The 13423-nt window shown below is 38.5% G+C and overlaps 1 protein-coding gene across 7 annotated transcripts in view; it reads left to right on the top strand.

The window, feature by feature from the left end:
- The first annotated feature begins 1689 nt into the window (after positions 1–1689).
- The window catches only part of LOC111862949, a 40223-nt gene continuing 28489 nt past the window's right edge, over positions 1690–13423 (top strand). For 5 of the 7 annotated variants that reach the window (XR_004512856.1, XR_002842514.2, XR_002842515.2 and 2 more), the window contains exons 1-3: positions 1690–1729; positions 8289–8352; positions 8731–11564. The gene's annotated coding sequence lies outside the window, so the exon portion shown is untranslated. The remainder of the gene's footprint in view (positions 1730–8288; positions 8353–8730; positions 11565–13423) is intronic. The other 2 variants (XR_004512855.1, XR_004512854.1) reach the window with 2 other exon arrangements.

Raw genomic sequence — 13423 nt, 5'->3', positions numbered from 1 at the left:
TGTGACATGTTGATCCCTACCGTCCCAGCTCCACGTAGCGGTAACTTAGCGATCGCGTAATAGGTGAGTAATCACCCCGCAATGCTAATCAACAGCGGTGACGTCACGCGCGGTGACGTCACGAGCGGAGCCGAAGAGAGCCGAGCGGAGCCGAAGATAGCCGAGCCCCCGTAACCTGGTAACTATGCAATGCTAATCAACAGCGGTGGCGTCACACTAGCAACAGCGTCCTGGGCTATACGCCACGTCACACTAGCAACAGCGAAAGGCTATATAAGTGGACTCCACAGCCGTCGAAGACAGTTCGGAGTTGTACTGAGACAGTCAGTTAGTCCTGGAGCTACCTACGAGAGTTGTACTAGAGTTGTACGGTAACTGTTATACCGTGGATATCGCTGTTGGGTGGAAACATATCCTAATCAGATGTAAGATGAAGTGTGCTAGCATTTATGATGTATTTTCATAGGACTGGTCTGACTTGGTTGAGTATCCTTACCATTAAGAGACGGCCCTTTAAATTCGGGTAATGGCTGCGGGACTGATTTGATTTAAATGCCCGCAATTATAAAGCTATAAAAACTGTAATCATTTACTAAAATTGCTGTGATTTCTACAATTTTTGTGATAAACGAACCAAATAAACGCTGCTTTTTTCTAGAAAGAATACAGAATCGGATATTGTTGTTTACAGACTTTATAAAATGTGTAAAATTTTTTAGACTGATTCCAATTAAAAAATTCCCCAATTTGTATTCTGTCTACAAGAATACATACAGTTCTTGCAAGTATGAATGCGGCTTATGTGGCAACACAGCGGATGCAAGCTCTCGGTTGTTTAGGCTAGCGTGTCTCAATGTTTATTCACGTTAAGTTCTTTCGGTATGCAGAGATGTGGGCGAGTATCTATTCGTTTATAAGAACCCTGATTTTTTATTATCGCTTATAGCTACACAACAAATACTCTCTGTTCTGACTCTGCCGGCCTAGTGTATAAGAAGTTGCAAGGTTAGCGTCCTTATAAAACAGCACACCGCCACAGAACATTCAAGGTTAGCATTCTGTGAAGTTGTGAACAAACTATTGCGTCGTCTCGTTTGGAAGACTCGGACATATTTCAGCTCATAAATGACTCCGAATCAGATTGTTGTATCGACAATTTTGAGAGTGGCGTTGAGGAAAGTGAATCAGAAATTGATTTCGACGAAGAACCATCGTCTTGGTCGGCAACCTGGGGACCACCACACCAGCATGGCAAGAGGAGTGTGAATAATTATTCAGGTGGAGCTGTGGGCAAACTGTGGCAAACAGTTATAGCATCTGTCGTCGAACCAGGAAATGGACAAATAAACTCTTTTTCCATCTTCTGGATCTGAACAGTTACATCCTGTTGTCACACAGAGAATTTCGTCTCGCTCTTGTGCGGAACATGCTGGAAGGGGTCCACCTCGCCTTCAACGGCCCAGGGGTCGAACCCGGGCCGTTTCATCGGAGATATCTCGATTAGAGGAGGCCAAACCACATCACTGGCCGACTTCCTCTACTTCGCAATTGAGGTGTCGTGTGTGCTCTTCGCGTGGGAAACGAAGAACCGTCCGAACAAAGTGCGTGAAGTGTGACGTCGGAATCTGCATTTCCGGATGTTTCCAAGAATTCCACACGAAGGCAACATTCCGTTAGATGACGCAGGTGGGAAGACAGAAAACTTATAAAGCTGGTGTCCAAAAATCATGTAAGTAGAACAAGAATTTATACTTAAAATTATATTTAAAAAAAGAGGTGCGCACGCGTGGACTGCGCGTCCACATATGTGGTCATTCGTCCCCTTGACTTTATTTTTGTGTCTACATATGTGGTCTTTAGGCTTTAAAAGGGTATGTCATCCACAAGTTCGTCAGTACACCAAGAGTATCTCAGATGTCATCAGAGTCTGGTCATGTGGGCACTGAGAGCAAAGAAGCTTTGTACCTATGTAGAGAGTCTGAAAAGTCTGATGCAGAGTAAGTAAAGTTTCCAACTCATAATACTACCCCTGAATCATGACTTCTAGGAGCCCTAATCTGAATGTCTAATCTCTAACCCTCCCTTTCTTGATGCTGCTCCAGTACTGTCTCTTACATCTATTTATACCAGTCAGGTTACCTCAAGTCTTAAGGTATCTTGAGTGCTTCCTTTGTAGCCATTCCCATCTCGCTTTTGTTGTAATACTATAGTTCTAGTGTTAGCCATATTTATCATGTGATATATGTTGTTCATAAGTTGGTACCACACCCACTGCTACTTCTTTTGTTAATGTACCTTTGGTATCTTGTAATGTTTGTGAATGAAGTTAGTCTCCAGTAAACGTTAGATTTGGACGAAGGCGTTTCATTTCTTATTCGTTTTTACCTCGATGATCCAATGTGATTTCACAAAGGAAACAACAGGTTATGGGCCCAGAGTCTTAAAGCACTGCGCCAGACATCGATAAAACGGATTGGAGACTCAGAAGACGAGTGAAGACAATAGGATAAGTGAAGGTATGGACCTAAACGGCAAAGACGGCCATTTCTCGGTCCCACGTGCTGCATGGGATTTTGAAGAAAGGAAGTAAATAAGACGATATAATATTTCAAGATGTCAGAAGAAGTTTACCGAAGACGCATAGAACCTTTAAATGACGATAACTACACAATCTGGAAACATCGCGTAACGCTAACCCTAAGAAAGAGGAAGCAATGGGAAGCCGTGGAGCCCGGATATGATGGAGTAGAAGAGGATTGGACACCAGGTCAGATTCAAACAAATCTTGAAGCACTTAACTTTATTACCGAGAATATAGAAGATAAATATGTACCGTCGATAGCACATCTGACTACAGCTGCAGAAGTTTGGCAAAAGCTGAAAAGGCGAAACTGTGAGTACACATGGGTCCATATTGCCTTGATGATTGAAGAATTAGCTTTGACCAAAAAGACTGACGAAATAAGCATGAATGAGTACCTAACGAGGAAACAAAATTTAATTTTGAAGTTGAAGAATGCTAATGTACCGTTTAGTGAAGGAGCACATATTGGTTTTATTTTCAGCGGGTTACCCAAACAATATGAAAATCTCATGTTATCCTTTTCAAGTAAAGAGGACAAAACATCCTTAGAAGAGGTAATTAGCAAATTATACCTGACAGAAAAACAAGATAAAATTCACAGAGATTTTGAGAACAACAAAGAAGAAAAAGCCCTTTTACTTAGAAGAGAATCTAGGTACCAGAAGAATAATAATTATTACCCAAAACGTGATGGAAAATTCAAAAACCAAAGTAAAGGGATCAATTGTGACCAAAATGTAAAGAAGAATGTAATTTGTTTTGCATGCAATCAAGCTGGACATATTGCTAAATTGTGTCCAAAGTTTAATGTCCTAAAGAATAATGGGGGAACCGCCAAAATAGCAGAAGTTCAAAAGGAGAATGAAGAAGAAGAAGAAATAGCTGTAGTAGCGGAGGAACACATTGAAACAACAGAGGAATTTGTCATGACAGCCCATGCGGGAAGTAGGTCCGAGGAGTTCAGGGATCTGTGGATTCTTGATTCGGGAGCATCCCACCACATGACGCCCTACAAGGATATATTCGACAACTTAAATGAGGGTGTAAGAGGAAACGTCATGTTGGCGAAAAGGAAGACGAGTACTCCTTTGCTGGGTAAAGGGAGTGTAGCCTTAAAGGTAACAAATGAATATGGAGGCAAGAAGTTAAGATTAAATAATTGTTCATATGTACCTGGTTTGGATTGTAACTTGTTGTCAATGAGACAATTAGATAGGTTGGGTTGTGAAGCACATATAAAGAATGGGATAATAACAGTCTCAAAGGATGGAGTTGTCATTTTTGTAGCCAGGGGAAAGGGAGATCAATTATACCATCTTCAGTGTGAATATTATACAGTGTCAGGCAAGAGTTTGATGTGTAGTATAAGTAGTAAGATGGAAATAGAAAAGAGAATGAATCTTATGAAGGCCAAGGCCCTGAAGTGTGAAGCCATATGGCATCAGAGATTTGGACATATGAAAACCCTACCAAAGTTTTGTGGTGTAGATGAGTGTCAATTAAATTGTGATGTATGCATCACAGGAAAGTTACACAGAAAGAAATTTTGTAAGAATTCCAAAAGTGCAGAGAATGTTTTGGAGGTGATACATTCAGATGTATGTGGAAAAATTACACCACAAAGCTTGGGTGGGAAACAGTATTTTGTAACCTTTTTAGACGATAACTCAAGATTCTCAACTGTTGAAGTTTTAACAAACAAGTGTGATGTATTACCAGCCTTTCAAAGATATGTAGAGAAAGTTGAAGTGTTACAAGAGAGACGAATTAAATTTTTACAATCAGACAATGGGGGAGAATATTGCAGTGCAGCATTTAATGAATACTTGGATCAGAAAGGAATAGGCAGAAGGTTAAGTGTAGCTAGAACCCCACAACAAAATGGACGCTCTGAGAGGTTGAATAGAACTTTGCTATGCATTGTTCGTTGCATATTAGAGAATGCAGGATTGCCGAAGTCTTTCTGGGGAGAGGCGGTACTCACCGCAAGTAATATTAGAAATTGTTGCCCATCTAAAGCAATCCAAGGAAGAATTCCCATTGAAGTCTGGTCTAAGAAGGCATTTACTATAGATATGGCCAGAGAAATGAAAGTTTTTGGCTGCAGGGCTTGGGATCTGAATTTAAATGTCAAGGATAAACTTGACAGCAGAGCAGTTGAATGTATTTACCTTGGTAGTGCTAGGGACGCTAAAGGGTATAGACTCTATAGTGTAAATGAGAAGAAGATTCGCATATCCAGAGATGCTAGGTTTGAAGAAAGTGTTTTTCCTTATAAGACTATTATTCGAAAGACTGTGATTCAGACTAAGAGTGAAACACCCATTTATGTATATGATTCAGACTGTACTGATACAGAAGACAATGTGGGTGGGTCACATCCCAGTGTAGATGAGAATGATGATAAACCTAGTATAGTAGGTAATGACATAAATGTGGATAATTTGGAAAATGTACCCCAAGAAAATGTACAACCCCGTAGAACCACGAGAACTATTAAGCAGAAAGTTGTATGTGAATGTTGTGCTAAAGTAGATTGTGGTGAAATTACATTGGCAGAACCTAAATCTGTAGGGGAGGCGCTTAGTAGAATTGATAGAGATCACTGGATTGGAGCAATGAAATTAGAGATAGAGAACTTGAAGAAAAATCAAACTTGGGAAGTTGTGAGAAAACCAAAGAATGTTAATGTTATAGGTTCCCGGTGGGTATTTAGCCTGAGAAAGAAAGATGATGGCACTTTTAAGTATAAAGCCAGGTTAGTAGCCCAAGGTTTCCATCAAGTTTATGGTATAGATTTCTGGGATAGCTATAGCCCAGTAATGCGACGAGCGTCCTTTAGGATCCTAATGGCTTTGTCTGTTGATAGAGGATGGGAGGTTGATCATGTCGACGTTGTAGGTGCATATTTAAATAGTACTCTGAAAGAAATTGTATACATGCGCCAACCCGAACTGTTTGAAGAGGGTAATGCTGATGATGTATGTTTACTTTTGAAAAGCATATATGGATTACATCAATCTGGGAAGGACTGGAATGATACTATTACTTTCATCTTTGTCAGTTTCGGATTGAAACAGTGTACTAAAGATCCATGTGTTTTCTTTAATGACAGGATTATTGTGGCTATTTATGTCGATGATATGATTATTTGTGGAACTAGAAAGGATGTGAATGACTGCAAAAGACAACTTTCTCAAAGGTTAAACGTTAAAGATTTGGGACCTGTGTCAAATTTTTTAGGTATTAATGTGGATAGACCCAATGGATATGTAATTAAAATACATCAAGAAAATTATGTGAATGAAACACTGAAAACTTTTGGTATGCTTGATTGTAAAGGATGTGTAACTCCAAGGGACCCAAACTATAACAATTTTCTCGATGGTGACAAGCCCTTTGATGAGATTCAGTACAAGGCAGCAGTAGGTAGGTTGCAGTACATTGCCACTTGTACTAGACCAGATATTGTTTTTTCAACAAATCAAGTCAGCAAGTTTTGCCATTGTCCGACCAAAGGGAGATGGCTGGAGGTGATGAGAATTATGAGATACTTGAAACATACAATTAAATACCGGCTGACCTATGAAAAATCTGAAATTGACCCAGTAATTTATTCTGATTCTGATTTTGCTAACGATGTACATGACAGTAAATCCGTGGCGGGTTATGTTATCATGATGTCAAAGGGAGCTGTGTCTTGGAAGTCCAAGAAACAAGACATTGTAGCCACATCTACCAACGAAGCTGAGTATATAGCGTTATATGAGTGTAGCAAGGAAGTTATTTGGATGAGAGAGTTTCTGTCGGAAATTAATGTAGCAGTATCTACTCCTAGTATAATCTTTGGAGACAATTTACAGGCAAATGATATGTGCACAAAGAATAAGATTACTGAACGCAACAAGCATTTTAGAATGCGGCAACATAAGATTAGAGAATATGTTAATGATGGAGATATTAGTATCCAGTATGTAGATTCAAGCACTAATTGTGCTGATATGCTGACTAAAGCTACTAATGGTCCAAAGATAAATGAGCTGTCTTTAAAGATAGGTTTGAAATTCGGTGTGGAATTGTAAACTTGTTTTACTTTTGGTTATTGTAATTATAGATTTTGACTGTAAAATATGTCCAACAAGGGGAGGTGTTGTAATACTATAGTTCTAGTGTTGGCCATATTTATCATGTGATATATGTTGTTCATAAGTTGGTACCACACCCACTGCTACTTCTTTTGTTAATGTACCTTTGGTATCTTGTAATGTTTGTGAATGAAGTTAGTCTCCAGTAAACGTTAGATTTGGACGAAGGCGTTTCATTATCCGTTTTTACCTCGATGATCCAATGTGATTTCACAAAGGAAACAACAGCTTTATCATTATAATAATTTAATTGTATTCAGTGCTGACCGCATTTGGAGCTGATACACCAACAGTGAATAACCTATGAACCAACCTGAACTTACATAATACTAATATATAAAATATTCTGACTAAGAATTTGTATTATACTCCAAATTCTTCCAAGCAGAATTCAAGATAGAACTCGTAAGTAGGCTGCACACAGTTGCTTCCTAGCCAGATCATTCAGATCACCATTTATGATTATCAGCTTGCAATTTAGTTCATCATTAGCTGGTATGTTACCTATAGTTTCTTTCTTTGTTTCTTTTTTATCATGGGTTGAGTCTGAGTCCACTTGGTACTGGAGCCACTCTCTGGCCAAGTTACCTATAGTTACAAGGAGCTGAGATAGCGTAGTCGGTATAGCGACTGGCTGTGGGGTGGAATACTGATGGGTCAGAGTTTGAGATCCTGGTAGGCTCAAGAATTTTCTCTTCTCCTTGTCGTCCAGATCAGTTGGGCCCACCCAACCACCTATCCAATTGATACCAGGAGCTCTTTTCTGGCGAATAAAGCAGCTGGGGCGTGAATTGAAGACTCACCCCCATCTACTGCTGAGGTGAAGAAATGTGGACCTATACATCCACTCTCCCATATGCCTTCATGGCATAGTACTTAATTAGTTAAGCTCAGGGACAACTTTACCTTTACCTGCAGTTACTAAAACAAAATAAGTCAGATCCCCATAGTTCAGTTGATGTTTAAACAGCTGGTAAAGAAATTACCTTCCTTTATAGAACCTGAAGTTTCATAACTGTACTGAAACTCCACTATTGAAACCTTCCTTTTCAGATATTCATATCCTGTGTCTCTAAGCTGTGTCTTACTGTTACCCCAATCTGTGTCACAGTCTTCTGAAGCAGTCTCTTATATTAAGAAATTCAAATCAATATATATTTCATTTTTATTTCTCCAAGTGTACAGCAATACCTACCAGATTGACTATCTCCAATTGAATTTTATTTGACAAATTTGCTTTATTTTGTTTATATGTTTGATCTGTGCTAATTTATACATTGATGAAGAACCACTAATTATGATCTTCACCACTAATAGTAGGTGTATTAGTTCTAAAGGTTTCATGGTGATTAAAAGTGATAAGATCTTGTCAGCTGAATAGCTACATCAATTTGAAGTTGAAGTTACCATTTTTGAGGCCTCCATCATCATCATCATCATCAGGGAATGATGTGCCTAATGCTGGAGACAGAGGAGGTCTCTGAAACATTCAGCTTCAACTCTAGATTGATGCAGCTGGTTGCCTCATCTGATCTGATCAGTACTCCTCTTTCTTTCAGTATCCAGTAACCATACTCACCAGTGGTAACAAGAGTAAATGTAGTAACCAACATCTGCTTCAAGGTAGGCTTTTATCAACCTGTTCTGTCTCAAAGACTATCTTGCCATCATCTTCTTGGTCATCCAACATAACCATAATAAGAGCAGTTACATTTTTTAGGTTTAAAAATATACATAAACTGCATCATGATATTTTTTATGTGGGGCAGTCTGTAATTTTTTTAATTGGTGACGAATGTTTTTCATTGACATTGTTGAAATATTAGTGTTATTCTGATTGAAAGTGACTGGTGTTTGTAAGCACTGAATCTTATTCTTAGCATAGAATGGGGTAATCACCATAGCAATATTAGGAGGAAGACACAAAACTTGTCACTGTAGAATTGTTTCCATTCTTTTGATATTTCATTCATTATAGTTAATAAAAGTATTTCTTTTCAGATGGTCCAAAGATGAATCTGAAAACTTGTATGGGTATTATGTTCAGAGCTGGAAATGGCCAGATCCAGTTGGAAAAGTGCTGCAACTGCTTGCCAAGAATGGCATTACCAATCTGACACGAACTGGGGTAAACTTAAAAGAGTACTTAAATATCACAAATAATTCTTGCTTTATCCCCTGTAAATAATGAAAGATCAACATGCAGTCTGCAGAGCAGATATTGAGTTTGGTGACCAAGTTTGCCAGCAGTTACAAGGTGCGTGTAATGATTTCTCTCTTGTGTACATGAAGGCTATGGTACTGCTAATAATGGTTTTAATGTTACATCTCAGAATAATAATATTGCAGCTGCTCAGATAAGTCTTAAGTGAAAACTGAGACCAAGTATTGAACCCGCAAGTTTGCAGGCTACTGTTAAACCATGCTGTGCACACTAACTGTGGAGTTTCAAGTTTTCTTTGGGAGATGGGTGACTAGCACACAAAAGGTATCTAACAAATAATTAATTTTTTTTAAGAAAATGTCACCATTATTTACATCCACATCTCTTAACTAAGATGATACATGAACACATTCTAAACATGTAGACCACCTCAGCACTGCACAGATATTGGTTCATTGAGGAGAATTCGTGGTGTGCTTTGCAGTCACCAATGAATGACTATGAAATTATTATCATAATTTAGAGACTGGTCATGGGGTTTTCATTGGTAATTGGATTTATGTACCACTACAAAGAATTATAGTGCTATCATTAATTCACACACTTTACAACTCATTATAGCACACACTAAGCTTTTCAGTTTCTCTTCACTAGCAACTGCTTTTTAACAAATCCCAACAGTGTTTGTTTTTTCAACAGTGCCTGTCCTTGCTGGCCGGCAACTCCTTCACAACTCTCATGGTTTTAACTCCCTCATATTGTCAACTGAACAAATTTTCTGGTTTGTGTTTGCTGTGCTGCCTCGGGGCGGACCCAGTAGGAAACACCATTTCCAGCAGTTCCTCTCTTGTGTGTGTACCTGTTGCTGTGGAAACCAGCTGCCGCATGTTTTAAACATGTAAATAGACATAGAATCAGAGTGTTTTCTTTGAAGTGAAATATATGCAGTATATTTTCAATACATAAACATTATAAGAGTAATGAAACTAGTAATCCAGAATTATCTGATTTCCATCTCTCACAATTGTATCTGTAATAGTGGAACTATGATGAAGTATGAGTATATTGAAGACGTTGTTATTTGTGACAAAAACCACTGGAACCGTCAATTTCTTTACACCACATAATGGAAAGCCATCATGAAACATGGGCTTTTTTCTAGCACCTTCATTATAACATATGATTCATAATCAGCCTCCACTGTTTTCCCATAAATTTTGCATCAGCTGTATTTGCAGTTTGCTTGAGAAGTTACTTATGTCTAGTAGTTCATAAAGGTCCAGGTAACCCACCCTCACTATCCTGTCATTGTGAAGGAGAAATTTCAGATACCGAAACCTGTGGGTAGTTTATCCTTCGAAGTTTCAGTCACTGATAAAGTGTGCATCACAATACTACTTCAGAGCTTTTCTGAAACAGATTTTATGCAGTACTGTAGAAGAAATTGGAAAGAATATGTTGAAAGACTATGCTATGATATAATGCACAGAATGGACCCCCAGACAGCGTTGAAAGATTCAGTTGCCATTTCACTTTTGACCTTTTGCTGAAAAACAAGTATTCCACTGTTGTAGTGTACATATTTAGTGAAATCATGATTAAATATACAAAAGTGGTTCATTGGAAGTGTTGTGTTTTCTGTTTGGTTTGTCCTGAGGGCCAACAGGACCAGTCAGTCTAGAGCTAGTCTTGAGATGGCAGAAATGGAAGAGTAGGAGGCTGGTGTGAGATGGCCACCAGCTTTTAAAAGCATGAGGAATAGCCTGTAACCAGACAGAACCTCGTTGATTTGTGAGATAGAGATGACAGCCAGCAAGGACAGGAGCCATGGAACATGGAAGCTGATGGATTGTGGTGTTGGGAGTGTTGCTAGGCGACAACTGGTGTAGACACAGCAGACTGAGAAGACTTAGTGTATGCTGTAGTGAACTGTAGAGTGTGTGAATTACCAATAGCCATATAATTAATCATAGTTGAGATTTCTAAGAGTCCAGTAAATATGATTACCAATCCAGACCTCTTCTATGATCTTCTAACATATGGCAGTATTTTTTCTTTCCTTTTCTTGCATGCCTCATCATTAAATAATCTTGTTAATAATACAGACTTAACCTTTACAGTTCTTGCAGCAATGTAAATTTCCTACATTTTTACAATTTCAAAAAATGTTACGAATTCAGGCGGCAGTTGATCAACTTGTTTAATACAGTTACACCCACCATAAACCACTTTCATTGAATAATCAATGTAGTGGGTTTTTACATCATACAAATGTGAGTGTATGTGTAATACTAGCCAAGGATAAGAGACTGCACATTTTCAGACTAAGTATATCAATGATTTTCCAGTTGTTTGTAGTAGTACTGATATGTTTCCTTTTGTGCTTTATGATTATGTTCCACTTTCATTAATACATTGCAGTGAATAACACTCTTGTCCTTGTCCTAAATATTTTATGCTCACTTTATCATTTAAAGTACAGGTCGTCTTTGTGTGCCGAGATATTATGTGTTAATGTTGAGGAGAAGTGTTTGTGTCTATTGTAACGATTGATTTTTTGTGGACTGATGAAACTTCAGAGCAGTGGCATAAGGGTTATGTTGGTCACACAACACTGAGAACATGATGCCATTTCACCATATCGAGCAGCAGCATATGTATGTCCTTGTGAGTAAGTAGAAGTTATAATATTTCTAATATTTTGTATGACACTTGTGGCAGCTACCTAAAGTTCTCTTTACTGTGTTGAAGTGTCTGTCTGTAAATAGGTGGTTTGTTAGGTTTGTGTTTGGAGCAAGTTTAATTTAGTGAAGCCCCTGTTTAAGGTTTTGTTGAGGATCATTGGATTTCAAGATTAAACTGATGAAAATTTTAAATGGAAGTAATTTATCACTGAGTTTACTGGGATTATCAAAATTGAACATTAAATCATAAATCAAAGAACATTAAATGGGGTTCCATTGTCTGTAGAAGCATGAGTACTTGTAAGCATACAAGAAGCTCATGCTTCTCCATTGTGCACCAATTCCCATTTTAGAAGCTCTCCCAGACATTTCCTGTTCACTTCCTCATCCTCTTCTAGGGAATTATGCATTGCCAAAACATCATCATCCTAACTCTTCATAACTGTCAACCATTTGAGTCTTTATTTAAAACTGCTCTTTGAATTCTCTCTATTTTCCAAGATTATTAATACTACCATGGTTGAGAATTTGGTTTAAATTTACATCTTCACATGAGCAGGACATGAGAGAAACTCTGCTCTTTTGAACCTCTTGATAAAAGTACTCTGACTGAATACCAACAGTCAGCAGAGGTCATTGGTGCCCAGGGTTTGACACTCACACTACTGAGGGCCCCAGTAGAACAGGTTTTCTTTCATATCGTATTCAACTGACAACAAAAATATAACCGCTTTCCAAAATGAATTGGTTTTAATGACCATGATTTATTTTATCCGTCTTCTAGTGCATACATTCATCTCACTCTCACTACATGTTTCGGCACAAATGTGCCGAAACATGTAGTGAGAGTGAGAAGAGGGGATAGATGAATGTATGCACTAGAAGACGGATAAAATAAATCATGGACTTAAATCAGTGCAACAGGACGCTAAAATATAACATGGTTTTAATGAACTTGGATCATGGACGAAATCCAAAATAAAATTTTATATAGTGTGTCACACCATTTTCAGCCATTTTTAAACTTCATATAGCTTCTGTTTTGTCAAAATTTGTCTGTCATTTCACCACTTATGAGTTTCTTGTAACCACTGTAATTTTGACCTTACTGTGTAATATATCCTCTAATTGGTGTCTAGTGAATTATTTGTTTTAGTTGTCTGTTCTTAAGTAATCCTACATCATTTATAAATAGCTTGGATTTTTGTCTTTCTTTACTTAAGGTTTATGTTTGGTAAATTAGAAAACTTTGTAATGTCTGATTCCTATTTGTAGCAAATCAGTGGTGATTATGATAAAATGAACACTTCCTTTCACGAATAGAGTGTGCGTAGCCTGCTTGTGATTCTGTCTTGAACAATTGCAAAGATTAAGGGCTCTTTGGCAGCAGTGCTACCTAGCTTTGTACAAGGTGTGGCAATAAAGAAACCGGATTCATGCTCTAACCCTTTATTTAAAAAAAATCAGACAGTCGAAATGTTATCCCCTTCAATGTAGTCCCCTCCCCGATCCCTACACCGCTCCATGCGAATTTTCCACTGTTGGAAGCAGTGCTGCAGGTCATCTTGTGTTATGCTCTTCAAGAGTTGCGTCGCTTTTGCTTTCACTGCATCCACGGACTCGAACCTGGTCCCTTTCAGCGCAGACTTGATTTTTGGGAAGAGAAAAAAGTCGCACGGTGCTAGGTCCGGAGAATACGGTGGATGTTCCATCACTGGAATGTTGTTTTTTGCCAAATACCTCTTCACAGATAGCGCGTTGTGTGCTGGCGCGTTGTCGTGATGAAGAACCCATGAGGCATTCTTCCACATGTCTGGTCTCCTTCGTCGCACACGTTCACGGAGGT

This window comes from Cryptotermes secundus, unplaced genomic scaffold (genome assembly GCF_002891405.2).
Source record: "Cryptotermes secundus unplaced genomic scaffold, Csec_1.0 scaffold822, whole genome shotgun sequence".
NCBI lineage: Eukaryota > Metazoa > Arthropoda > Insecta > Blattodea > Kalotermitidae > Cryptotermes > Cryptotermes secundus.
This window is presented reverse-complemented; position numbering and strand designations above follow the sequence as displayed.